The sequence below is a fragment of the Rhinopithecus roxellana genome, chromosome 1, assembly GCF_007565055.1.
Source record: "Rhinopithecus roxellana isolate Shanxi Qingling chromosome 1, ASM756505v1, whole genome shotgun sequence".
In the NCBI taxonomy this organism is placed as follows: Eukaryota; Metazoa; Chordata; class Mammalia; order Primates; family Cercopithecidae; genus Rhinopithecus; species Rhinopithecus roxellana.
In genome coordinates this window covers 82,764,573-82,791,514 of record NC_044549.1, presented here as the reverse complement: position 1 = coordinate 82,791,514, position 26,942 = coordinate 82,764,573, and the positions used below count along the sequence as shown (strand labels likewise).

Genomic DNA, 26,942 nt, shown 5'->3' with positions numbered 1-26,942 from the left:
TCCAGCAACTAAGAAGAAAGGGAATTATTTGACTTGTGTAACATTCCTTGTCTGACCAGAGAAAGCATTCCAGTTTTTCCATGCAGGTGAAATCTCTCTGTGATCAAAAGCAAAGGGGGTAATTTGTTGGTTACAAAGTAAATATTGACTTTCAAACACAGGAGTAGGTGTTGGGAGGTAAGGGTGCAGGCATAGATCTTAACTGTCTTTACTATTGTGTTTCTAGATTTGACTCAGTGCCTGACTCATAGTAGGTGCCTGTCACATAGTTGTTAGAGTTCATTGAACTATTCAGTAGATCATTTTGCACTGACTTTTGATAACAATGATAAAGTGCTGTATACTCCATGCCTTTGAATACTGTTGTGTCTCTCTCAAGAAAGCCATCCTTCCATCCCGTGTTCTCCTCCTTCTCATCCTTCAGGTCTCAGGTTTAATTTAAGTTCCTTTGTTTTAGTATCTCTTAGAGTGATCTGCTCCTTTGTTTTTTCTTGTTTTGTTTTATTTTTGAGACAGTGTTTCACTCTTGTTGCTCAGGCTGAAGTGCAATGGCATGATCTCGGCTCACTGCAACCTCCGCCTCCTGGGTTCAAATGATTCTCCTGCCTCAGCCTCCCGAGTGGTTGGGATTACAGGCACCCGCCACCATGCCTGGCTAATTTTTCTATTTTTAGTAGAGACGGGGTTTTGCCATGTTGGCCAGGCTGGTCTCCAACTCCTGACTTCAGGTGATCTGCCCACCTCACCTCTCAAAGTGCTGGGATTATAGGTATGAGCCACCATGCCTAGCCTGCTCCTTTCTTTTAGAGCTGTTCCCTGAGTTTCAAAGATTTCACTTCCTATGGGAGCCTTTGACTCATGCCCATCTCCTCCAATAGCTTCCAGGAGGATTAGATCACATTTGTACCCTAGCCTCTAGCATTGTGCCTGGCACTTGTTATACTTACAAAAACTTTGTTAAATGAACAAAAGTAATTAATTACTAAACAATGTAGTGAGTTGTGTTTTAATGAGCTTTGAATGAAAATTGAATAATGGATTACAATGAAAGTAAGGTTAAACATAATAATAATGATGGCAATGATAATGATGATAAAAAAGGTGAATTCTAATCATGTGCTGGGTTCTTTACATAAATTATCTCACTGAATCCCCCTAACAACTTAATGAGGAAGCCAAAGTTATTATCCTCATTTTACCAAACAGGAAAATGAGCATGGAGAAGACAGATGATTACTTGGGTGCAATCATGCAACTGTTTGGTTGATAGAGCCCAGGATTCAAACCCATGTCCTTCACCACTAAGCAAAATATATCTCTATGCTATTTTGCTAAAGCATTCTCAAGTCCACAATCTGGAGGAACAGAATTATCTGTCCTCATGTGTCCTAAGTAGTGTGACAAGTTACCCTGTGACAACCCAAAGTAGCAACAGTCCCCCCATCATTTCACAGTGAGGCTTCAGGCTTGTTTCTGTCCAGGAACAGAAAATATAGCACCAGAGGCCATATGTTCTTTCCTTTCCCTATCAGCGGGGCTGGAGAGAGATGTTCTTATCACCCATCCCGTTTTAGTGCACAGCCCCCTAGCTGAACGCCCTTTGCTGCAGTTCCATTTATAAGGAGTATCACATACTTCATTTGTTCAATTGAAAACCCGATGTTTATTGCAATGCAGAGCAGCCACATTATTATAAGAACTTACTCAGACAAATTAAATGATTCAGTGTAGTAGCTCTGAAAAGTCTAATTTCCATGCGTGGAATCATGTTTATTGACACTCAAATTCAAAGGTGCAAAATAGCATATTTACATTGGTAACTTATTCATAACATTCCTTTACTACCTTGCTCTTTTTATTGTTAGAAACCAATCCAAATCCCATTTTTAGGATGACACACACAAAAAGATGATATTGAACTATTGTAACTGTGATGGAGGCCAAACAGTGAGAGCAAATCCAGCATTTTGCTGGTACTTCCTGCCTTCCAGTTTCATGTATTGGGATTTGGGGATGGCCAGATTTTTCTTTAAAGGTTTGGTTGTTTCTTTTTAAACATACAATATTGACCCAGGAGGAAGCATTCAGGTCACTTTGGGCTTTCACTTCATGATTACTGAACTTTTCTGCAAGCTTTATTTGCTTCACAGACTCTCTCCAGGAAGAGAAGGAACATTTTTCACAATTCTAGCCCCTTTCAAGAATGACCTCCTTGGCTCAGAGGATCTTGCAGTTATTAGCAGCACAAATGAATTATCCTAAAGCAAACTCTTTTCTTTTTTAAGAAAAGATTTCATTTTGTGGGGGGAAAACCTAATCTCAAGTCCTAGAACATGGAAGGTTAACGACCAACTTGCTTTAAGGAGAGAAATATGACAAGCAAAATTGCCAAGTCTGCTGAAGTACTAATCAAGCATATTGTTCCCTTGATTCTAGAAAATTGCAATGTGCTTTTAAAAAGGTTGAAAAGATGTTCGTGTTGTATTCTTGGTTTACTTTGTCTGTAAATGTGTGTTCCTGTGTCCTGTAGTGTTGGTGGTTCCAGGGCCAGCGAGGAGATGGTGAAGACCATGCTGCTTGTGGTGTTCTGGTGTTCCCCTGGCAGAGAGCTCCTTGTCAATCCAAATGACAGATGGTTCCCTCTGCTGACTGAACTGAAATTCAGCCCTCCATGCTGAGACAGTCTGGGAGGAATCACAAATGGTTTCACTGATTATTAAAACATAGTTTTGAGTTTCATCCGTAAAAAACTAACCTCGACCAGCCTGACCAACATAGTGAAACCTCGTGTCTACTAAAAATACAAAATTAGTTGGGCGTGGTGGTGCGCGCCTGTAATCCCAGCTACTTGGGAGGCTGAGGCAGGAGAATCACTTGAAACTGGGAGGCAGAGATTGTAGTGAGCCGAGATTGTGCCATTGCACTGCAGCCTGGGCAACAAGAGCGAAACTCCGTCTCAAAAAAAAAATAAAAAACAAACAAACAAACAAAGAAAAAAACTAACCTCATCTATCCCCATGTATGATTAGCTTAAGTGCAGTCCAGAACTGGTAACTCCCTTCCTTCCTTCGTTCCTTCCTTCCTTCCTTCCATCTTTCCTTCCTTCCTTCCTTCCTTCCTTCCATCCCCTCTTCCCTCCCTCCCTCCCTCCCTCCCTTTCCTCCTTCCTTTACTCTCAGAAAGCAAAAAAGTACAGATGAGCACAAAAAGTAGTATAATGATCATCTGTATGCTCACTATCCCAAAACAAGTATCTGTTTTTGTTTTTGTCAGATTTGTTTCCAGTGTTTTTTCCTTTTTAAAGAAGTTATTGATAAAACCAAATCATTTTCACCAATAATGTCCTGTCCTTCCCTCCACCCTCCACTTTCTTTGCTGCCTCTACCCCCTGCCCAAAATTCCCTACCATAATGGGATGTATTTGACTAGTCCATTGTTTATACTTTTACATACATATATGTGAATCCACAGCAGCAGTCCCCAACTTTTTGGCACCAGGGACAGGTTTTGTGGAAGACAATTTTTCCATGGATGGGGAGTGGGGGATATGGTTTTGGGATGAAACGGTTCCACCTCAGATCGTCGAGCATTAGGGTCTCATCATAAGAAGCAAGCAGCCTAGATCCCTCGCATGCACAGTTCACAATAGGGTTCCTGCTCTTATGAGAACCTAATGTCCCCGCTGACCTGACAGGAGGTGGCGCTCAGGCGGTAGTGCTTGCTTGCCTGCCACTCACCTCCTGCTGTGTGGCCTGTTTCCTAAGAGGCCACAGACTGGTACTGGTCTGCTGCCTGGGGGTCGGGGACCCTGATCTACAATGAATACATACTATTGTGTTTGTATGTTTAACATTTTCCTTTGTGTTGCTTTTCTGCCCATGACATTTATGAAATATCCACACTGATGCCTATAAAACCAATCTATGCTTTTTAACAGCCATAGGTCCTTTAATCGTATAAATATAGCATATTTTATTTACTCATTTGCCTTTAAGGGTGACTTTTAGGTCATTTCCAAGTTTTGTTATACTGAAAAAGGTGCTGCAATAATTATTTTAGTATATATCTCCTTATATGTATGTTTCTTAGCCCTGGTATACCCCACAAGAAGAGTCACTATGCCATGGCATATGTGTAATGTCACTTTTGATAATACAGTAAAATTGCTCAATAGAATAATATACCAATTCATGATTCTACTGGAATAAATTAGAATAAAATGCTATTTTTTTATTGTATCTTGGACAACACTGAATTGTGTCAGTCTTTTTCATATTAACTAGTCTGACAGAAATAAAGTAGAATCCTATTATTTTCATTTGCATTTTCCTCATGTTTAGTGACAGTATTAGTTGGTTTTCATGCTGCTGATAAAGACATACTAGAGACTGGGCAATTTACAACAGAAAGAAGTTTAATGGACTCACAGTTCCACATAGCTGAGGAGGCCTCACAATCATGGCGGAAGGCAAGGAGGAGCAAGTCACATCTTACATGGATGGCAGCAGGCAGATAGAGAGCTTGTGCAGAGAGATTTCCGTTTTTAAAACCATCAGATCTCTTGAGACTTATTCACTCTCATGAGAACAGCATGGAAGAGACCCACCCCCATGATTCAATTATGTCCCACCAGGTTCCTTCCATGACACATGGGAATTGTGGGAATTACAATACAAGGTGAGATTTGGGTGGGGACACAGCCAAACCATATCAGTGAGGTTGAGCTGCTTTTCTTATGTCCATGGTCCATTGTTTCTTCTTTTAATCACTATTTTAAAAAATACTTATTTATTTATCTTTTTCTTTTTGTTGATTTTAGGAGTTCCTTATGTATTCTGGTTACTTATTCCCTGTCTGTTAAATATGTTGCTAATATCTTTGGCTAGTCTGGCATTTGAGAAGATAATTTATTCAGATGATCAGTACAGTTAAATTGTTATGGTTTCTAAGTTAATTCTATGTACTATCAAGAAGTCAGGTATATCTCTATCTGCAATCTATTGCAAATCCTTTTGGATCTGCTTTCAAAATATTTTGCAAAGGGCTGATCAGTTTTCACTATCCTGCGTGCTACCTGGCTAGCACCTTTATTCACCAGGATAACTGCAGGAGCCTCCTAAGTGGCCTTGTTCTTCAGTTTATTCTTACCAAACAGCCAGAGAGAGCTTATTAAAATGTAAGTCAGATCTTGGTTCACTTCTGCTCAGAACTAGGCAATGGCTTCCCACCTTGCTCCAAGTAAAAGCCTAAGTTCTTAGAGTTCTTAGTGGTTCTTAGAGGTCCAGCACCCTCCAGCTCCTTGTCATCACTTTGGCCTGGTTTCCTGCCACTCTCCCCTGGCTATTCCAGCCACACTGGCCTCCCTGCTGTTCTAACATACAAATACGCACCTGCCTGGGATGTTTGTACTTTCTGTTCCCTCTGCCTAGAATTTCTTCATCCAGAGCCATCATCATGGCTGTCTCCTGCACCTCAATTCTTCCCTGAGACATTACCTTTTCAGCGAGATCTTTCCTGATCTCCTTGCTCAAAAATGAAACAATCTCCCCAAACATACTGTATTGATTTCCTAAGGTGGCAGTAATTAAGTACCATATACTGAGTGGCTTAAAACAACAGAAATTTATTGTCTGATAGTTCTGGAGGCTACAAGTCTGAAATCAAAGTGTCACCAGGGCCATGCTCCCTCTGAAATCTGCAGGGGAATCTTTCTTTGCCTCTCCCTAACTTCTGGTGATTTGCCGGCAATCCTTGGCTTGCAGCTACATAACTCCAATCTCGGCCTTTGTCCTCACATGGTGTTCCTTCTCCCCTGTGTCTCTGTGTCTTCATGTGGTCATCCTCTTATATCCAATCATATTGGATTAGAGGCCCGCCCACCAAACTCATTAAACTCTTAATGACTTAATGAAGTCATTAAGTTATGACTTCATCTTAACTTAAATAATTATATCTGTATCAATTCTATTACCAAATAAGGGCACATTCTAAGTACTGAGGGTTAGGACTTCAACATATCCTTTTTCCTGATGGGGAGGGGTTAGGGGAACAGAATTCAACCCATAACACTCACCACCTCCCTTCCTGCTATGTGTTTCTCCAGAGTCCTTAGCACTATTTAAGCAATCATGTATTTTCATGTGTATTTTGTTTGTTTGTCTCCTCTACCAGAAGGTAGGCAGCATCATGGTCCTGATCTGGGACCATTATGTTCACTACTATAGAGAATAGTGCCTGACACCTTAGTAAAATCTCAATAAATATTTGTTAAATGAATGATCATCTGCTTTCAATTACTACATTGAGCTGACCATGTAACATGATGTGGAACAAAATTATTAGATTAAAAAAGGAAACAATTATCTCTAAATGAGATCCTAGGGAATGAATTGGTGTTTATGATATTTTTATTTCAAAGAAGTGTACATGAAGGAAACCCAGAGGTAGAGGTCAGAGCAGTGAGGAACCAGCCAGTTGGGGGATTAGTGCATTGTCATTGAGTGATTTATGGGCAGCAAGGTCTCAACAGCCTCCCTGTCACTTGTCCACTTTGGGGTTATCCCTGCAAGTAAGGTGGGTCATGGGGCTTTCACTTCACCCTAGCATCTAACATGTGCCAGAAACTGTGCTTGGTGCTTTATTCTCATTTAGAAAAAAAAAAAAATCCTCTTCATAAATGTGCCCTTCAAATATTATTATACCCGTTTGATAGAGATGGAAAGTGAGTCTCAGCGAAGTTTAGAAGCGACATAGGACACAGACATAGTAAACACATTACTAGGGTTCCAACTCAGGCCAGTGGGATCAAAAAAGCCCATGTTCCTTTGCTTGTCAGATTCCTTCAGATTCTGTGGACACCAGAGTCTCAAGGGAAAGTGAGTAAACTGGCCCACACATGACGCTTCATACAAATGACTTGGCATAGACCATCAGAAAACCAGAGAAAGACTCTTCCCACCAGACGCATGGGTCAGCCTCATCTTTTTGCAAAATGGAAAGCCCCAGTGCCAGGACTTTCCAGTTCTTGAGGAGGGTCAAATGATGCGGCTGAAACAACCCTGGACTAGGAATCAGAAATGAATAATTAAGGCACGGTTCTGCCCCTTTTCTTGTGTGATCATGTATGAACCACTTATACCCTTTTGAGCCACAGGCTCCCATGTGCAGACTAATGACAATGCATACAAAAATCACATATGTGCCTCCATTCTGCCCTTTTAACAATACCTGTGTGGCAATGCTCAGTATTCACGGTGAACATTCCTAATGAAATTGTACCTAGAGCCATCTGGATCACTGCTGAAATAATCATCTGAATTTCTTGTCCTTGGTGTAGGTGTCCTGGGAATACCTGCCTGCTTAGACCTTCTGTAAAAGCTCTGTGCATCCTGCCACTGAGGACTCCGAAGAGGCAGCAGTCTTCTGAAAGGTAGGGTTTACTTAATTTTGATTTTTTTTCAAAGAGTTTGAAATAATTGACCTGCTATGAGTACCCTTATAATAGTAGTAATGTTCCTATGTACATGTAAAATAGAACTTTTAAAATGGTAAAATTTCAAGGCTAGATTCCCTTGGAGAATTTACCCTCCTTCGACTTCTATTTGTAGCTGCCATTTTAAAAATTGGGGTATAAATATTATGTCAGTTAAATAAAAGAATGATGACTTCACTTTCTGAAGAAAGCATTCCCCTTCTTTTCCATGAAATGTAACTTACCTGTTACCTGATTGACATGCCATTATATTATCCTTTCCCCAGCAGTTACACATATTTAATAATTTTTATGTGTAAAAAGTAAGGTTAAACAGTTACAAAGTCAAGTTGTTATGTTTTGCATGGCTTTAAGAATGCTAGTGGAATGGAAATGAAATTAGGAGCAGCAGGAGGAGGCTCTGTTATGAAACAGAATTCCTTCAACAGCATGGTACTGTTTGTGGTCAGAGGAAGTCCTAGTGGCATATACTGGGATGGACAGTGAAGGGTAGGTCTTACAAAGAGGCTTTAAGTTAGAGTAAAATAATCACCTGTCTGTATGCATCTTTGAACGATTTCACTGGATATGTTGAATATGTATTTTTAAAAATAGCAGCAAAGGGCCTGTAATCCCAGCAATTTGGGAGGCCGAGATGGTGGATCACTTGAGGTCAGGAGTTTGAAACCAGCCTGGCCAACGTGGTGAAACTCCATCTCTACCGAAAATACAAAAATTAGCCAGATGCAGTGGTGGGTGCCTGTAATCCCAGCTACTCAGGAGGCTGAGGCAGGAGAATCGCTTGAACCCGGGAGGTGGAGGTTGCAGTGAGCCAAGCTCGTGTCATTGCAGTCCAGCCTGGACGACAGAGTGAGACCCTGCCACAAGAAAACCCAAAATAATAAGAATAACAATAAAGTAGGAGCAATGCACTAATCTGGTAATCTCTAGCATGTTGTCAGGGGACCCTGCTCATGTAACCCCTCCCTAGGACTCATATTTACTCCTCTCCTTTTCTGTCACTTCATCTCATCTTTACACCTTTAACAATATCTCTCATTCCCAGGTCTCAGACAATTTAACATGTATAATAACATGTATATTGAATAATCCTATGTGCCAGAACACAAAGATACTATGCTCCTTTTTCTGCTTCCAGTTGAGACCCAGTTTCCTGTATCCACTTTATAATGTCAGCCAGCTTATCCTTCGTGCCGCCTTCCCTTTCCCTCTCATTCCACAGTCACTTGAAACCCATGGTTTATGCAAAATTTGCAAAGTTGGGCAGGATTGCTCCTAGAGCTGTAGAATTGTGAGACATTGCTGCATCCTGTCGTGGGATGAGGCAGGCATCTTTACTTCCTAATATGCCTGATTTTTCTCTGGCAGGTCACATGCCTGTTTAGATAGTCTACCTGGAAAACAAAGGAAGTTTAAAGGCAGTGAATGAAATAAGGCAAAATGGAGCACTGGTGTTATGTGCCTTTTCATATGAGCCTTTGCATATAATTATGTGATCCTTTTTGTTATTGTTTGGGTGTTTTAAGCCCTGAAGGAAGGCTTTTTTTTTTTTTTTTGGAGACAGAGGCTCCCTCTGTTGCCCAGGCTGGAGTACAGTGGTGCGATCTCAGCTTACAGAAACCTCTATCTCCTGGGTTTAAACAATTCTCATGCCTCAGCTTCCCAAGTAGCTGGGATTACAGGCACAAGCCACCACACCCAGCTAATTTTTGTATATTTAGTAGATACGGGGTTTCACCATGTTGTCCAGCCTGGTCTTGAACTCCTGACCTCAAGTGATCCACCCATCTCAGCCTCCCAAAGTGCAAGGATTACAGGAATGAGCCATTATGCCCATCTAGAAGGCTCTTTTTAAGCATAAAAGCTGTCAATATAAAATATATTGTTTCTGGAAGGGTGGCATTTTAATATTAATAATTACTGATAAAAAGAACTGGCAGGGCATGGTGGCTCACTACTGTAATCCCAGCACTTTGGGAGGCCGAGGTGGGCAGATCACGAGGTCAGGAGATCAAGACCATCCTGGCTAACACAGTGAAACCCCGTCTCTACTAAAAAAATACAAAAAAGTAGCCGGGTGTGGTGGCGGGTGCCTGTAATCCCAGCTACTCGGGAGGCTGAGGCAGGAGAATGACGTGAACCCAGGAGGCAGAGTTTGCAATGAGCCGAGATCGCGCCACTGCACTCCAGCCTGGGCAAAAGAGCAAGACTCCATCTCAAAAAAAAAGAACTGTAGATTATTTAAGTTTTAGAAACCCTACTTACTCCTAGAAAAACTTATATTTTGTCACCTAATAGTGAAGGATATGTGCCCGATGTCTCCAAAACCCCTTTGCTATTTCTTATCTTTACACAGACAGACTCAGAGTTCTACTGTTTGCTGTGTGCTCTTAGTGAACTCAGCCTCTCGGAACTCTGGTTTCTTCCTCCATAAAATGAAGCTAGTTATTCTAGGGAAGTGCTGCAAAGAATAGTTGTGAAGGATTAACTGACGATTTATGTAAAGTGGTTAGCAAGGTGGCTGGTATACAAAAGCTTTCAAGAAGTGGAAGCCATAATGATTGTGATTAGAAGGAATTATGCAATTACCAACTCTGGATTGGCATTTTAGGATTTTCAGTATTGTATTTCTCTTGGGATATTATCTATTGCAGTTTTCAATGAGGCAGGATTTAGAGATATCTGAGACCAAAGAAATAAGGTAAAATAACGTGGCAAAGTACCATGTAGATTATCACTGATAGTCATGATTCTGTATAAGCCTCATTGCTTTGAGATTAAATGCCACCAGTCTAAGAGCTAGAATTGATTGATGTTCTACCATTCTATCATTTAACTTTATGCTGTGTTTTCATTCCAAGTCTTCTCATGTACTTGGCAAGATGATTAAGGAAGCCCTGACCCTGGCTTCTATTTCTACTTAAAACTAAACTCAAATGTCACTAAATGAGGGAATGGATGGAGGTTAAGTATTTTGAGGAGAGGTGTTAGGAAATGCAAAGCAATGTTTCCTAAATGTTTTTACTTGTTTCCATTTCCAGTATGGCTAAGTAAGTTCTACTGGACCTGAAATTCTCACAGATATCAACTATAAAGTACCAAAAGACCAAAAAAAAAAAAAAAAAAAAAAAAAAAAGAATAGAAAAGAAAAGAAAAAAAGAAATTACTAGAGAATAAAAATAAGCAGAAAGATTCTGGAAGGGAGCTGAAATTCAAAACTTGGAAGCACAGATCCGTCCAGAGTGAGTTTCCCATTTTACAACTTTTAGACTGAAAGCAGGCTAAAATTAATGTCACTTCAGATGGCCAGCCTCCAATAGAAAACTCACAGTGTTTTTGGTTTGAAGACCCAAAGAACAAGGTTCAGGGCAATCATAGCCACAGGAAAATGAATTTAGAATCTTGGAAAGAGGAGAGGCAGAGAGGGGAAGCTCCCAAATCTGTATATAAACACTACCCAAATTTCTGGCTGACTCTTGGATTTATTAATGTGAGACAAACTAAACTTTCAGACAAAAAGAGTTACCAGAGATAAAGAAGAATATTTCCTAATAGTAAGTCATATTAAGAAGGTGTAAGAATTGTAGATGAATATGCTCTTGATAAAATTCCAAGTGAGATCACGTCATGTAATTTTGAGGTATATGTCATGTGTATATTCTTGGATGGAGCAGACACAAATTATCACAAAGGTAAAAGAACTGAACTGAAGTTTGAGCTGCCACCCAAGAGATAGTTTGAAATTTGAGTATAACTAATTGCCTGCTAAAACAAATAAATCAATACCCTTCAAAAAACTATAACAGGATTCAAACTCTTCATACCATAACATACATACTTGCAAATCATACAAGCCCAAATTACATGATCTATGAAAATCCAATAAAATTGACTCATTCTGAAGACAAAAGGCAATTATCTGAGACCAATTCCAAGATGAGCCAGATGAGGGAATTAACAAAGATTTTAAAGTGGCTATTATAACCATGCTCCACAAATAATAGGAAAATAAACTCACAATGAATAAGAAGGTAGTAAACAGAAACTGCAAAACGAACCAAATAGAAATTCTGAAACTGAAAATACAATATTTGAAATAAAAACTCATTGAGTATACTTACAGCAACTGGAGGTAAAAAAGGAAAGTGTCAGTGAACTTAAAAAGATCCAAAGAAATTTTCTTTTGGAAGAACTGAAAGAAAAAAAGACTTAAAACAACTGAATAGAAAAAATAAACAGAGACTCAGGGACCTGTGTAACAGAAATTAAAATGCCTAGCTTACATGTAATTGGAGTCTCAGAAGAAGAAGAGAAAGAAAATGAAACCAAAAAAATATTTGAAGAAATAATGGGCCCAAATTTTCAAATTTGGTGAAATACATAAATGCATAGATCAAGAAATGCAGTGAACCCCAAATGGGATACATTTAAAGAAAACTGTGCATAGGTACATCATATTCCAACTGGTGAGCACCAACAATAAAGACAGAATCTTGATAGTAGCCAGAGAAAAATGGCACAGTATCTTTGGTGGAACAATGCTTTAAATGAACACTGCCGTCTCATCAGAATTTATAAAGGCCAGAAAAAGTGAAATGATATTTTTAAAGTACAAATGAGGGGGGAAAAAAAGCAAAAAACTGTTAATCCAGAATTCTACGTGTAGTGAAAATACCCTTTGTGAGTAAAGGCAAATTAAGGACATTTTCAGATAAAAGGAAACTAAGAGCATTTATTGTCAGCGGACCTGCACCACAGAAATGCTAAAGGAAAGATTATTCAGGCTAAAGTGAGATAACACCAGATGGAATCTTAAGTCCTCAAGAAGGAATAAAAAAAATTGTAAATTGTAAATATAAGACTATTTTTTCATGATAAGATCTTTAACACACACAGGACCTATTAAAGCAAAAATTATAACATTGTCTTGTGTTTATGATGTAATATGTATAGATGTAATCCATATGACTTTATAGCATAAAGAATGGAGGTGGTGGCAAATGGATTTATACAGTTGCAAAGTTTTTCAATTTTATGTAAGATAGTATAAAATTAAATCTAAGTAGACTGTGAAAGATCAAGCATATATGTTTTAATTCCTAGAACAACCACTGAAAATCCAAAGATAAAATAGAATCCTAAATTTAAAAAAAAAAAGATCCAAAGATTGCAGAAGGAAGAAAAAGAAAAACAAGAAGCGGAGGAGCAAACAGAAAACAAATAACAAACTTACAGCTCTAAATGCAACCAGATCAGTAATCAGATTAAATGTCAATGGACTAATCACTCTAAAATGTAGAGGTGTCATAGCAAAATTCTACCTGATGTACAAAGAAGAGCTGGTACAATTCTACTGAACTATTCCAAAGAATTGAAGAGGAGGAATTTCTCCCAAACTCATTCTATGCATTCACCCTGATACCAAACCTGACAAAGACACAGTGAAAAAAAGAAATCAACAGGCCAATATCCCTGACGAACACAGAGGCAAAAATCCTCAACAAAATACTAGCAAACCCAATTCAGCACATCAAAAAGTTAATTCACCATGATCAAGTAGGCTTTATTCTGGCTTGCAAATTTTGTTCAACATATGCAAATAAAAATGTGATTCACCACATAAATAGGATTTTAAAAAGCCTTAGAATCATCTCAATAGACGTAGAAAAAGCTTTTGCTATAATCCAACATCGCTTCATGATAAAAAAACTTCAAGAAACTAGGCAATGAAGAACATACTTCCAAATAATAAGAGCCATCTATGATAAAACCACAGCCAATATCATATTTAATGGGCAAAAACTGAAAGCATTCCCCTTGTAAGCTGGAACAAGACAAAGATGCCCACTCTTACTACTCCTATTCAACATAGTACCAGAAGTGCTAGCCAGAGCAATCAGGCAAGAGAAAGAAATAACATGCATCTAAATAGGAAAAGAAGAAATCGAACTATCTCTCTGCAGACAATATGATTCTATTCCTAATAAACTCAAAGACTCCACCAAAAGCCTCCTAGAACTCGGAAACAACTTCAGTAAAGTTTCAGGACACAAAATCAATGTACAGAAATCAGTAGCATTTCTGCACACCAATAATGTTCAAGCTGAGAGCCAAATCAAGAAGGAAATCCCATTAACAATAGCCAGAAAAACTAGAAGTATATAAAATACTTAGGAATACGTCTAACCAAGGAGATGAAATATGTCTACAAGGGGAACCACAAAACACTACTAAAAGAAATCATAGATGACACAAACAAATGGAAAAACATTCCATGCTCATGGATTGGAACAATCAATTTCATTAATGGGGCCATACTGCCCAAAATGATCTACAGGTTTTATACTATTCCTATAAAACTACCCTACCATATTTCACAGAACTGGAAAAAACTATTATAAAGTACACGTGGAATCAAAAAAGAGCCTGAATAGCCAAAGCAAACTTAAACAAAAAAGAACAAAGCTGGAGGCACACATTTTTCAACTCCAAGCTATACTACAAGGCTACAGTAATCAAACCAGTATAGTACTGCTACAAAACAGACACAGAAACCAATGGAACAGACTAGAGAACCTAGAAATAAAGCTGCACACTTACAACCATCTGATCTTCAACAAAGTCAACAAAAGGAATGGAGAAAGGATTCCTTATTTAATAAATGGTGCTGGGATAGCTGGCTAGCTATATACAGAAGAATGAAACTGGACCCCTACATTTCACCATATACAAAGCTAACTCCATATGGAGTAAAGATTTAAATGTAAGAACTCAAAGTATGAGAATCCTAGAGGAAAACCTAGGAATCACCATTCTGGACATCAGCCTTGGGAAAGAATTTATGACTAAGTCCTCAAAAGCAATTGCAAGAAAACTAAAAATTGACAGCTGGGACTAATCAAACCAAAGAGATTCTGCACAGCAAAAGAAACTATCAACAGAGTAAACAACCTACAGGATGGCAGAAAATATTCACAAATTACACAACCACTAAAGGTCTAATATCCAGAATCTATAAGGAACTTAAATGATTGAACAAGCAAAAACCAACCCCATTAATAAATGGGCAAAAGACGCGAACAGAAACTTCTCAAAGGGAGACAGACATACAAGTGGCCAACAAACATGAAAAAATGCTCATCATCACCAATCATCAGAGAAATACAAATCAAAAGCAAAGTGAAATACCATCTCACACCAGTCAGAATGGCTACAGTAAAACAAACAAACAAACAAACAAACAAAAACAAAAAAAACATGTTGGTGAAACTGCTGACTGCTGAGAAACAGGAATGCTTATACACTGTTGGTGGGAATGTAAATTAGTTCAGCCACTGTGGAAAGCAGTTTGGAGATTTCCCAAAGAACTTAAAACAGAACTACCATTTGACCCAGCAATTCCTTTACTGGGTATAGATCCAAAAGAAAACAAATCATTCTACCAAAGACACATGTGCTTGCATGTTCATTGTCACAGCACTATTCACAATAGCAACGATATGGACTCAACCTAGGTGCCCATCAATGGTGGATCGGATAAAGAAAATTTGGTACATATATACCATAGGATATTATGCAGCGATAAAAAAGAATGAAATCATGTCCTTTGCAGCAACATGGATGCAGCTAGACACCATTATCCTAGCAAATTAATGCAGGAATAGAAAACAAAATGCCACATGTTCTCACTTGTAAGTGGGAACTAAACTTTGGGTACTTGTGGACACGAAGATGGTAACAATAGACACTGGGGACTACTAGAGCAGGGAAGAAGTGAGGGGGAAAAAGGTTGAAAAACTAAATGGTGGGTACTATGCTCAGTACCTGGGTAATGCTACCATGCATACCCCAAACCTTAGCATGATGCAATATACCCAGGTAACAAACCTGCAAATGTACCCCCTGAATCTAAAATGAAAGTTGAAAAATAAATAAACAAATAAAAACAGATGAAAGAGTTTTTTTTCAAAAAGACCTAAGCCCAAGCTTTATGAATGCAAGCTACTTTCAGATGATTGACAAAATGAATAAATTTGTGGGCAAAGAAACCAAACAAACAAAAATAAATAAATATCCAAAAAATGCAGAGATGATTAGAATGTATAAAAAAGCAAGAACGGCTATATTCTGTTAAGAGATAGCCTTTAAATGTAAAAACACAGATAGGTTTAAAATAAATTGCTGGAAATAGATACACCATGGAAACAGCATAGGAAGTCTAGAGTGGCTATATTAATATCAGAGAAACTAAACTTTAAGACAAAAAATATTATCAAAGATAAAGAAGAATGTGTCATAATAAAGGAGTCATCATAGTAAGAAGACATAAGGATTATACATGAATATAGACTTGATAAAATTCCAAGTGAGATCACTTTATGTCTTTTTGAATCTAGAATTTTTTGAAGACTATCTCAATCATTAGTCAAAAGAGGCAAGTGGCTCATCACTTTAAGCTAACAATCATTTAATAAAATCATGGAATAAAAACTCAACACAGGTGAAAAAACATAATTGGAGAGTATAGAGATCTCAGTATAACTGCTGCTAAATTTTTTATTATAATATTTTATAACATGTGTTTGCTTCATTTAATGCATTGTATATGTTTAAGCACCTCCCATGATCTAGGATCAAGTTGGATGCCTTCATAATTCTTCAAACAGAATTCATATTTAATTAGTATGCACCAGAACAGGCATTAAGCCTATACTGGTTGTTGCCTTTACCATACTAATTGTTAAATATTTTAAATATCATCTGTCTTAGTCCATTTGTTTCTGCTATAACAGAATACCCGAGACTGGGCAATTTAATAAAAGAAAATAAATCTATTTGGTTCATGGTTCTGGAAGTTGGGAAGTACAACAGCATGGTGCCGGCATCTGGTGAGGGCCTTTGTGCTGGTCATCCCATGGAGGCAGGCAGAAGGGCAAAAGAAAATGAAAATGAGCAAATGAGAGGGCCAAACTCATTTTATAATAACTCACTCATGATAACAAACCTATTTTCTTCATAATGATGTTATTCCATTTATGAAGGTAGAGCTCTCAAGACCTAATCATCTCTTAATGGTCCCACCTCTTGATGGTCCCACTTCTTAATACCATCACAATGGCAGTTAAATTTTAACATAATTTTTCGAGGGGACATTTAAATCATAACATAACCCCTGCTTACAATACTTATATAAGTTCAAAGTGTTTCCTCCCTTTGTCAGTGGAAGAATCTGTGGCTCTAAGAGGTTCATACTATGTTGCCCAATGTCATACAACTAAATGGATAGCAGAACCAACCTTCAAATCTGAATCTGTCTGTTTCCAAACTTCTTCCACCGCACAGCATCGTTTTTCTCTGGGGTAACACCACTGACTCATTTTTGTTAGGGTATGCATATGAGAAACTACAGTGCTATTTTGTGGACTCCCTTGAAGATAAATGAACATTTTGATGGTATCTGGCTACATTCTGGATATAGTCAATGGCTGTGAGACATAGGGAAGTTTGATATTTCACGTAGAGGTAGACCATGATTTGGGCCCAGTTTTGTGAGTGCCCTAAAGTATAAACTATTAAACCTGAAAATGTCACATGTGTATATTCTTGATAAAGTTCTGTATTTCTGGCTGGGCACAGTGGCTCATACCTGTGATCCTACTTTGGGAGGCCAAAGTGTGTGGATTTCTTGAGGCCAGGAATTTGAGACCAGCCTGGGCAACACGATGAAACCCCATCTCTACTAAAAATACAAAAATTAACCAGGCATCATGCTGCTTGGGAGTCTGAGGTGCTTGGGAGGCTGAGGCAAAAGAATCACTGGACTCCAGGAAGCAGAGGTTGCAGTGAGCTGAGATGACTCCACTGCACAACGCAGCCAGACTCTGTCTCAAAAAAAAAAAAAAAAAAAAAAAGAAAAAGAGTCTATTTCCAATAGACATGTTTATAGTAAGAATTTGGAATTTATGGACAACTTTTCCAGATTTCCGTGTACTGTGTGACATGAGAGAAAAACAGCAAGTAAGGATCCTCACCTAGCCTGGGGCAGAATTTTACAGCAGTGCATGAAGTTTGGAGGGATAAATGATTTCTAAATGATTTTTAAGGGTCTGTGCATTTGTGCTTTACTTGTAATTAATATAACTACAATTCATTCTTAAAGTCAACATTTCAGACTTTTAAAATGTTACTATGTATCGAATGAATGCCATGCTGGCTGATTTTGAAAATATTCTCTCTAAATCTTTACAATGATCTTAGAAATATATATCATCGCTACTTTAGAGATAAGGACCCTGAAGCTTCCATATTTTTTCCTCGTAACTAGAAGGCTAATATGTTTGATCCTCTTCATGGCATAGGACCCAAGCAATAAGCTATGGCTTCACTCTACTTGGCTTGTGGGGTTTTCTATGTCATTTCCATGTTATAGGTGCGGTCTCCTAGCCTGGAGTCGGGTGACATGGATCCTTGTTATGGATCTTATTACTTAGCTAAGAAATCTCAACTTCCTTCAGGGTAGCTTATAAACTATTTTAAATAAGGTTACTAACATATAACATTATCAGGAAACAAATCTGGAAACAAATCTGCTAACCGCTACTGCTAATAGAGTTGCAAACATACTTTCAGCATGAGAATTCATTCTTGAGTTTTCTGATAAGCAGAGCAAAGAAGGAAACAGAAGTTTCATATTATTGTAATCAGAAAAGTTAAAATGTCAGAAATTCCTCATATGACCTCTAAGATCCCTTCTTATTTCTGAGATTTTATAAAAAGAGGTGTAATAACACCTAAAATTCAGAATCTTAATAGGATTAAATAAAATCATATTTGTGAATGAATGTTAGCTTACTGTTTTTCTTATGTAACTCCAATAAAGGCTCATGGTGGAAATCTGAGGACAGTCAGCCTATAGTCAGCTTTGTTAAAACCCCATACTCTGAACTTCTGCAGATCAACTGGTCTGTAGTTAAGTATCCCTGTGTTGTCAGTAACTGTGCGAAAGACTTGTATGATCTTCTTCATACAAAGCGGATGTTATTGTCCATGTTTCATAAATTAGGAAACTGAGCCCCCAAGAAATGATGTAATTTGACCAAGGCCACAGACGAGTATTTTAGTCAGAATGTGAACCCCTATCTTTCTGTCACCAAGGCCTGTGTTTCTTCGAGTACACTGAATCATTTCTAAACTATTGAATAACTTAACAGTTTTGGCATTATTTCTAAAAATAATTCCAGTTTATAAAGTGGTCTGCATGAAGAACCAGCACATACTGTGTTAGAATTCACGTACTGTGAAATCACCAGTGGAGTCATGACTCAGAAAGCTCCACATCGCCCCTGACAACATCCAGAGAACTTTAAATATCTGTATTTTGTTTTTGTGCTCTGTTTTTTAAGAAGCAATTTCTTCATCAAGACTTGAGGACTTAGAGAGTGACAGAGAGTTAAGGTTGCCTGGGGACCATTGGTGACAGCTTTGCCAATATAGTCGGAATGTTCCTCAACTGTAAAGCTTATTTAATGAAAAGAGACCCAAGAAACCTTTCTACTAATGTGTAGTGCTCTCTTGTCAGTTTGAAATGAGCAAACTGTCAGCTTGCCGATTACCACGCACACAGTATATGCTCATTAAATCATGCACTGTGGGTTTCTTCAGGTTGTCAAACTGCTTAATTGAAAAAAATGTGTAGTGTCGCTCGTATGGGAAAGAGGCAAGAATCAAAGGGCTGGAGAGCTTACTCTTAATATTTCAGTTTGCTTTTAACTACAGCCAGAAATTGTTCTGTTTTATAGTTTTGATTAAAGGACTATTCCTTCTGAATTTTTCTTGTTTTGTTTATAATTCAAACCCTGTAATTATAATGGAGTTGCTTTTATAATAGAGCTACTAAATCATTCTGCCAGCTGATGAAAACTAAAGGGAAGGGCTCATTTTCTTGTGCTGTAACTATAAGACCAGCCTGGGTGTGTTGAGGCTGAAACAAACTGGGAATCAAGAGCTCCAGATGGATTTTGGTCTTGCTAAATCTCTGCGTCAGGGTTTGCATTTTGTAGGAGGGTTAGGCCTTATCATCACCTCAGTGTGTGGGTTAATCCTTTCTGACAGAAATGCCCTTAGGCTGTAAGGTTTCTCAATTTGTTTATGTGGTAGCTTTAAAAGATACCAATGCCCATACAGAAGAAATCAGAATCCTTGGGGGTAAAGTGTTTTAAAAGCCCCAGAGGATTCTAGTATGAGCCAGGGTTGAGAGAGACTAGCCTAAATGGACTTGAGTTGTCCAATAGCTCAAGTCAAGACTAATCTTACCAGCTGTTATCATCAACCCTGCTCACATCAACTTACGTTTTCTAAAGCCTCATACAACCTTTAAGGTTTCAGAAGGTTAAAAACTCAGATTTCTGGGCTCCACTTAGATCTATTAAATAAGATTCTTTGGGGTCAGGGCCCAGGAATCTCTGTTTGTAATAAGAGCTCTGGGTGATTCTTACGTACTAAGGTTTGAGAATTTCCCAAAGAAGCAAGGTGATATTTATAAGTAGGGTTCAGTGAAACTTCAGAGGAGAGTGTGCAAATCACAGTAAATTGAGGGCAAGGTTTTTTATGCTTTTTAAATGGTAAGGATTTTGGTACATTCATTTGGGTCTAACAGGAGTCATGCATGGTTATAATAGCATCAACTTTATTTAGGGAAAAAAGACTCTCACTATCTAGTGCCATGTAAGACCTGGGAATACACATTCTATTGCCTCTTTAATCTTTAGGTACCAGGGCCTAATGACTAGGGCCAATGTGTTTTTCAAGGGCCTATGAAAATATTCAGAACTAAAAGAGAAAGAAAAATTACTTTGATTTCAGTTTATGCAGAAATTGCACAATCCAAACAATGTCATATATAATGATACATCAGTAAATGAAATTTTATGCTATTATGATTACTAAATTTAATAGTTATTAAAATGTATGCTCTTAGAGACATTTTATGAGTTAGCTTTTCTCAGTTCTTAAGACTTCCTGAAACTACATGACGATTACAGGGAAATTATAGGCAATTTAAAAAATTAAATTAACCAAATTATACATAAGCAAATAATTTTAAATGCAAAAGTATAAAAATATTTTTCACAGATTGCACATACAAAAACCGTTTCGTGTATGTCAAATAAAATTTATAGAAGTCCATTGGTTTGGACTGAACTCCTGTGCCAAGCTCAACAGACCAAAACAAAATGGAATTACTCATGCTTCAGTTTTGGCCACCAAGCCAAAACAAAGTTTTTCATCCGACCTTCCAATAAATCAGGGGGGAGAACTAGCAGCCAAATCCTCAACTAGACCAGTTGTAGCCAGCATGATAAGGATGTCCCTCTGCTTTAACCTTTACAAGGAAAGTAACTTGGAAACAACCAATTTGCTTTTGCTTCTTTGTTTCTGCCTTCTTCATCCCTTTTCTAGCTATAAGGGAAACCTCCTCTGCTCAGCTCATGGGAACACTCATTCTTTTTTATACAGTGAGGTTTTGTCTGATTCTAGAATCACAGATAAAAGCCAATTAAGATCTTTAAACTAAATTTGTTGCAATTTTGCCTTTTGACCTGTAAATATATCTGATATACTATGGGGTTGAGTCTCTCAAAGAAAATGATCCTAAAGCCTAGGATGGTCATGTACATATTTCCAGAATATATATCTCAAAATTAAAGGATATTGAATTGTCCTAGGCTTCATTCTCATAGACAAGATTTTCAAAATACATGCATAAGGAAACTTCAAAAGATACAGTTGAAATAAAAAAATAATAGTGCTCACTTTTCCTCCTTTAAAAAAATAACAAAAGTATAAAAGAAAAAAATCAGTATTTTAAGCCACATATCACACTTCCTTTGAAAGTACATCACTTACATAAAAGTTGGGACTATTAATGAGCATCAGATGAGAGTGACAAAGCAAATTGCATACTACACCTCCGACTCAGAAAATTACCCCTCAGCAATTGCAGCCATAGCAGTGAAACATGACGAGAACAAAATAAGTGGATGCTACTGGAAATCTTGTCTCCGAGGTCAATAGATGACCACAGCTAAATATATGGTTTTAAAAATCTTCATGGCCTATTCACACTTTGGATTGGCCTATGGGGTCCCCAGTTTCAGGATTCTCCTGATCCATGGAGGGTGATTCCTGCTAGCGAGGTCTTCATCAACATCTTATTTAAGGTATACCTCCCCTTTCTTTATCTTAGCCTCTTTTTTCCTTTTTTTTTTTTTTTTTTTTGGTAAAATTTGCTGTACTTGTTTCATTTGTCTATTTACCTTTCTTTTTGACTGTCTCCTCTAGAATGTAAGCTCCACAAAAGCAGAAACCATGGCTGTACTTCTGTACTAAGTTAATCCTGGGGACAAACAGGGTGGTAACAACTGATCATTTTGCTTTTGCCAGCAATGATCAGTCAGGAGTGGCATGCTATTAGGAACAATATTATAAATGCTGAACTGGTCAGGAAATATTTTATTTTATTTTTGAGACGGAGTATCGCTCTGCTGCCCAGGCTGGGGTGCAGTGGCACAATCATGGCTCACTGTAGCCTCTACCTCGGGCTCAGGCGATCCTCCCACCTCAGCTTCATAAGTAGTTAAGGCCACAGGCACATGCCACCATAAGCAGCTAATTTAATTTCTTTTTCTTTTCTTTTTTTTTTTTTTTTGTAGAGAGAGGGTGTCCCTATGTTGCCCAGGCTAGTCTCAAACTCCCGGGTTCAAGCAATCCTTCTGCTTCAGCCTAGAAAATATCTCAGTACATTCCTTTTAAATAGAATTCTAGTTATTAATAAGTGAATGATGGAAAGGACACTATCTGTAGTTCATGTAGACCTCTCTTACCTCCACCAGCATCCAAAAGGGGGGAAAAAGCCACAGAAATCAGCTTGTCTATAAATCCTACAACTTCTAGATGAATAAAATAGTTAATTGTTCACTTGAAAATGACGACTTTACACTTTTGGAGAGAGGCCTGAAAATTTCTTGGCAATACTTCAACCGATTAATAATTTAGAGCAATGATTGACTGGAGAATGGAAGTGGAGCTAATAGCCTCTCATTTTCCTCTTTATTATTTCAGACAAATTGGTAAGTCATGGTGGAGGTGTGGGATGTTTCTGGGTCAACTGGCTAGAAGCTTTAAATTAAAAATGAAAGATGATATTTGATCTTAATTTTCTAAGATGTTGGCCTCACCCCTTGATGGTACGAGATACCTTTGTGATTGCATTGCTTCTGATGCTTAATCTTTCTATGTACTCCTGGCAAAGTCTATGTGAACTACAGTAAACTTTTGCTGTGACTCTGCTATGTGTGCCATGTCATGTTAAGCACTGGTTGGGATAAAACAATGGGTTTGATGCAGTTCTAACCTTAAGTAGTTAAAAAGTCTGGCAAGAAAGGCACATATGCCTATAAATCATCCACCTACCAGGTAAAAAATGTTAAGTATCTTAAGAGAAAGATATGAACAAATATCATGGGAGCCATTAGCTTATGGTATTGATGTGAAGAATCTGCCTAATAGGAAATTAGTGATTTAAAACAATGTGAGAAAGTCAAATCAGTAAAATGGTGTATGCTGATAACAGCAATTTGAATTATGAAGTGGCTAAGGAAGTAGTGCTGGCATGAGAAGCTGGTTCAGAGTTTCAGGGCTACGTAAAGCTGCACATCCGCCTTCAAAAAGAAAAGATTCAGATAAATTGATCCTAGAAGGACCAAAGTGGGCCTCCTCCTAGAAGGTGCACAAGAGTTTAGCTGGGAATTTCCATTTGTTCTTGGGAGGGGCAATGGCTTTAACAGGAGACAGGGCTGTGGCTGCTGCCTGACGTGCCAATGTTCTCCCGCCTCTAAGAGAGAAGCAGCTGAGCCCCCCAACTGAATCCCACAAATTCCAAAGAAAGCTTAATTTTTCATCTAGATAAAATAGTTGTGTATTTGAGTGCCACATTTGCTTCCATTGTCTGAATTTTTGCTAACATAATGAAGATCAGGATGCCAGGACTTAAGGAGCAAAGGCTTGTGGACCTCCTACGGTTAAGTTCCTCCTATGCGCTTAAGTAATAAACAGAATATTCATGCTTCTATATGTATATGTCATTGTGATGGCCTGAATTGTATTTCTCTGAATTGATATGCTGAAGCCTTAATCTCCAATGTGACTGTGTTTGGAGACAACCTTTAAAGGTAACCTTAATTATCTCTTTAAAGCTAGGCCGGGCACGATGGCTTACGCCTGTAATCCCAGCACTTTGGGAGACCAAGGTGGGCAGATCATGAGGTCAGGAGATCAAGAACATCCTAGCTAACATGGTGAAACCCCATCTCTACTAAAAATACAAAAACAAAATTAGCCGGGCTTGGTGGTGGGCGCCTGTAGCCCCAGCTACTCGGGAGGCTGAGATAGGAGAATGGTGCGAATTCAGGAGGTGGAGCTTGCAGTGAGCCGAGATCGCACCACTGCACTCCAGCCTGGGCGACAGAGCAAGACTCCATCTCAAAATAAATAAATAAATAAAATAAAAATAAAGGTAATTCATGTTAAATGAGGTCATAAGGGTGGGGCGTAATCCAATACGACTGGTGCCCTTATAAGAAGAAGAGATACTAGGGAAGCAAGCACACAGAAAAAAGGCCATGTGGCATGGCGAACAAAAAGGTAGCCATACCCAGCCAAGGAGAGAGCCTCAGGAGAAACAAAATCAGCTGACACCATGATCTTGGACTTTCAGCCTCTAGAACTGTGAGGAATAAATTTCTGTTGTTTAAGTCACACAATCCGTGGTGTTTTGTTATGGCAGCCAAAGCTGACTAAGGTGGTAATTGACAAATTTCCCTGATAGATTTTATTTATGAGCCTCAGTCAATGACAAGTTAAATAGAACTCTTAATTTGGGCCAAAGCAACTACGAAAGTCCTTAAGAAATGATTCCCCCATCCTGCCTATTGAGTAATTCCCAGCATAACCATAGTATAAAGCTACTTATTTATGCAGAGCAATTCTTTCATCCGACCATCTACTTCTTTACCAAATACTCACTGAGTTTCTACTATGTCCTAGTTACTCATGGATTATGCTCAAAAGGATCTGTCAGTCTAGGAAAGGAAATATAACAGGCAAGTAAAACACAGTCATTTGTTTGCAGAAATTGCTGTGGTCATGCCAAGAGTGCAGGGATTCATGGCAGCTGGGATGGCAGAGAAGTCTCCCTGGAGGAGATGGCATTGAAGAAGTGTTTTGGAGGATGATGAGATTTAGTCATACAGGGCTGTGCAATGGAGGAAGGACAATTGAGAGGAGAAAGAATGGTGAACAAAGGCTTAGAGGTTGAATTTCTAGGAAGTTTACAGGGAAGCAAGAACTTTGACTAAAATGCAGAGTATGCAAAGGGAAACTTTTTCTTCATAAGGTCGAGCTATCTCAGACTCAAAGGGCTTCTTTCATAACAGAGTGATGATATATCAAGCATTGTCCTATGTACATTATTCCATTGACTCATTCATACTTATAGTAATGTAGGTGCTAATAGTTTCCCCACTTTATAGATGAAGAAACTGAGGCATAGATGGGTTAAAATACTTGCCGATTACTAATGAGTGGTGGAGCTGGGATTTGAACATAGGCACCCTGGCTCCAGAGCCCTTGCTCATATAAAGGAAGCCTGAGAGCATCTGAACTAAAGTGTAAGGGGAAGTACTGGGAGTTGATAGATTTGCAAATGGTGCAAGATGCAGAGTTTCAAGATGGTAGGCAATTTTGTGTATTTCCTTGAGCAAAAAGAAAAGCAGAGCCCCTGCCTCCTATAACCATGAGGAGGATCGCAGTGCCCTTGATCACTTTTCAGCAAGTTAGCCATGTTTGCAGCCCTCTGTGGAGATAAATTGTTGGTGCAAGGAAACAAAAGTGTTTTTCAAGCGCTCTGCTGCCGTGGTTAGCCTAGGACAGGGTTATGAAAGGAGCTTTTCTGCCTCCGCTGCCTTCCGGGGTTACATTCTTAGTGAATCTACTGCCTCAAAATGGAGCTTGTTAGTTGCGTGTCATCCGAGGGTGGCAATTAGTTGCATGTGTTTGGTTGGGTGCCAGCCCCTCGGGCGCCAGACCTCAGTGCGGGAGCCACTGTTTGTCATGAATTAGTCTTTAAATAAAAGCAAGTTTTTAAAATGGAGCATGCTAATTTGGGTTTTGCTAACCCCTTCTGAAGAAGGCTTGGCCTGTTCGGTGCCAGCTGGCTGAGTTGGCATTCAGCGAGAAACTGGGTCCTTACCAAAAATCGCATTGCTCCCCTCTCCCTCTTTGAGGGGAAAATGGCAGGGAGGAGCTAGCTGGCACTGCAAAACAAGGTGACACCAGGGGCAGGGACGGCGTAGGAATCGGGATGATTAAAGGGAATTGAAGTGCCATGATATCCCCGCTGCTCCCCACCTTAGAAAAGAAAAGCTGCCCCCTCTTTCTCCCCACTCACGCCACCCTTGGCCACCCATTCAGTAACTTTCCACATAAAAGGCTTTCTCATCCAATTGCTTATACACTGCACCTTTTATACTCTTCCAAGTTGTCCTTAAGGGATTATCACTGCAGCTTTTAACTTCCCCTAGAAAGAGCTGAATGAACGTGAATGGGGCGGAAGAGTCCTCACTGAGAAAGTGTCCCCATCCCAAAATGCTCACAAAACCGCTAATCACGATGGAAGAATGCCATCCTGTTTTTGGCGGCGGCTGGCTACCAATGCGCTAAGGCACAATGACTGTCCGTATAGGCGGTCATCACAAGGAATCATGTTGCACACACAACTCGTGCTCACAGGTCATGCGGTGCACACACCGGGCCCTGGTCACTTTCACATGGTGCTTTTTCCCGTTAACAAAGAGCAACGCCGCCTATCAGAGTTGTGATTCTTGAAACTCAGACCTTTGCCCAGTAAGTGCTAACCGGAAGACTTGTTTTCTTACACTTTCTAGGTGGATAATCTGATCACCAGAAATGGCAAGGGTGATGCCATCAACAATTGAAAACAGAAACTCTCCTATTTATTTATTTATTTCGGTCTGGTTTGGCAAACATCCCATTATCTCCAAACAGGATTACTTGGTATTGGGAGAGCAGCCTTGTATATCGGCAAGACAGAAGAGGAATTTTAATCAGCTTTACATTTGTTCTGAAGCTTCAGGAAAGATGGAAGCTTTTTCTCATACCAACATATCTATGCCGCAGATTGCCGGGAAGTAAGAGTTGTCCTGGTTACTAATGTAGTGTACATTAAATTTCCTGGTGTGTGTGTGTGTGTGTGTGTGTGTGTGTGTGTGTGTGTGTGTGTTAGCCTGTTTATTTGATGCTGGCACCTCTGTTCTTAAGGCAGCATATTAAGTTTATTAATAAATGACACCCAGTTCCTAAGAGACTTGTTCTA

General features: G+C 38.9%; 1 protein-coding gene across 3 annotated transcripts in view; it reads left to right on the top strand.

Annotated features, from left to right (window-relative positions):
• FHIT (fragile histidine triad diadenosine triphosphatase) overlaps positions 1-26,942 on the top strand; it is a 1,520,982-nt gene that overhangs the window by 417,523 nt on the left and 1,076,517 nt on the right. For all 3 annotated transcript variants that reach the window (XM_030927077.1, XM_030927123.1, XM_030927074.1), the window contains one exon: positions 7,337-7,429. The gene's annotated coding sequence lies outside the window, so the exon portion shown is untranslated. The remainder of the gene's footprint in view (positions 1-7,336; positions 7,430-26,942) is intronic.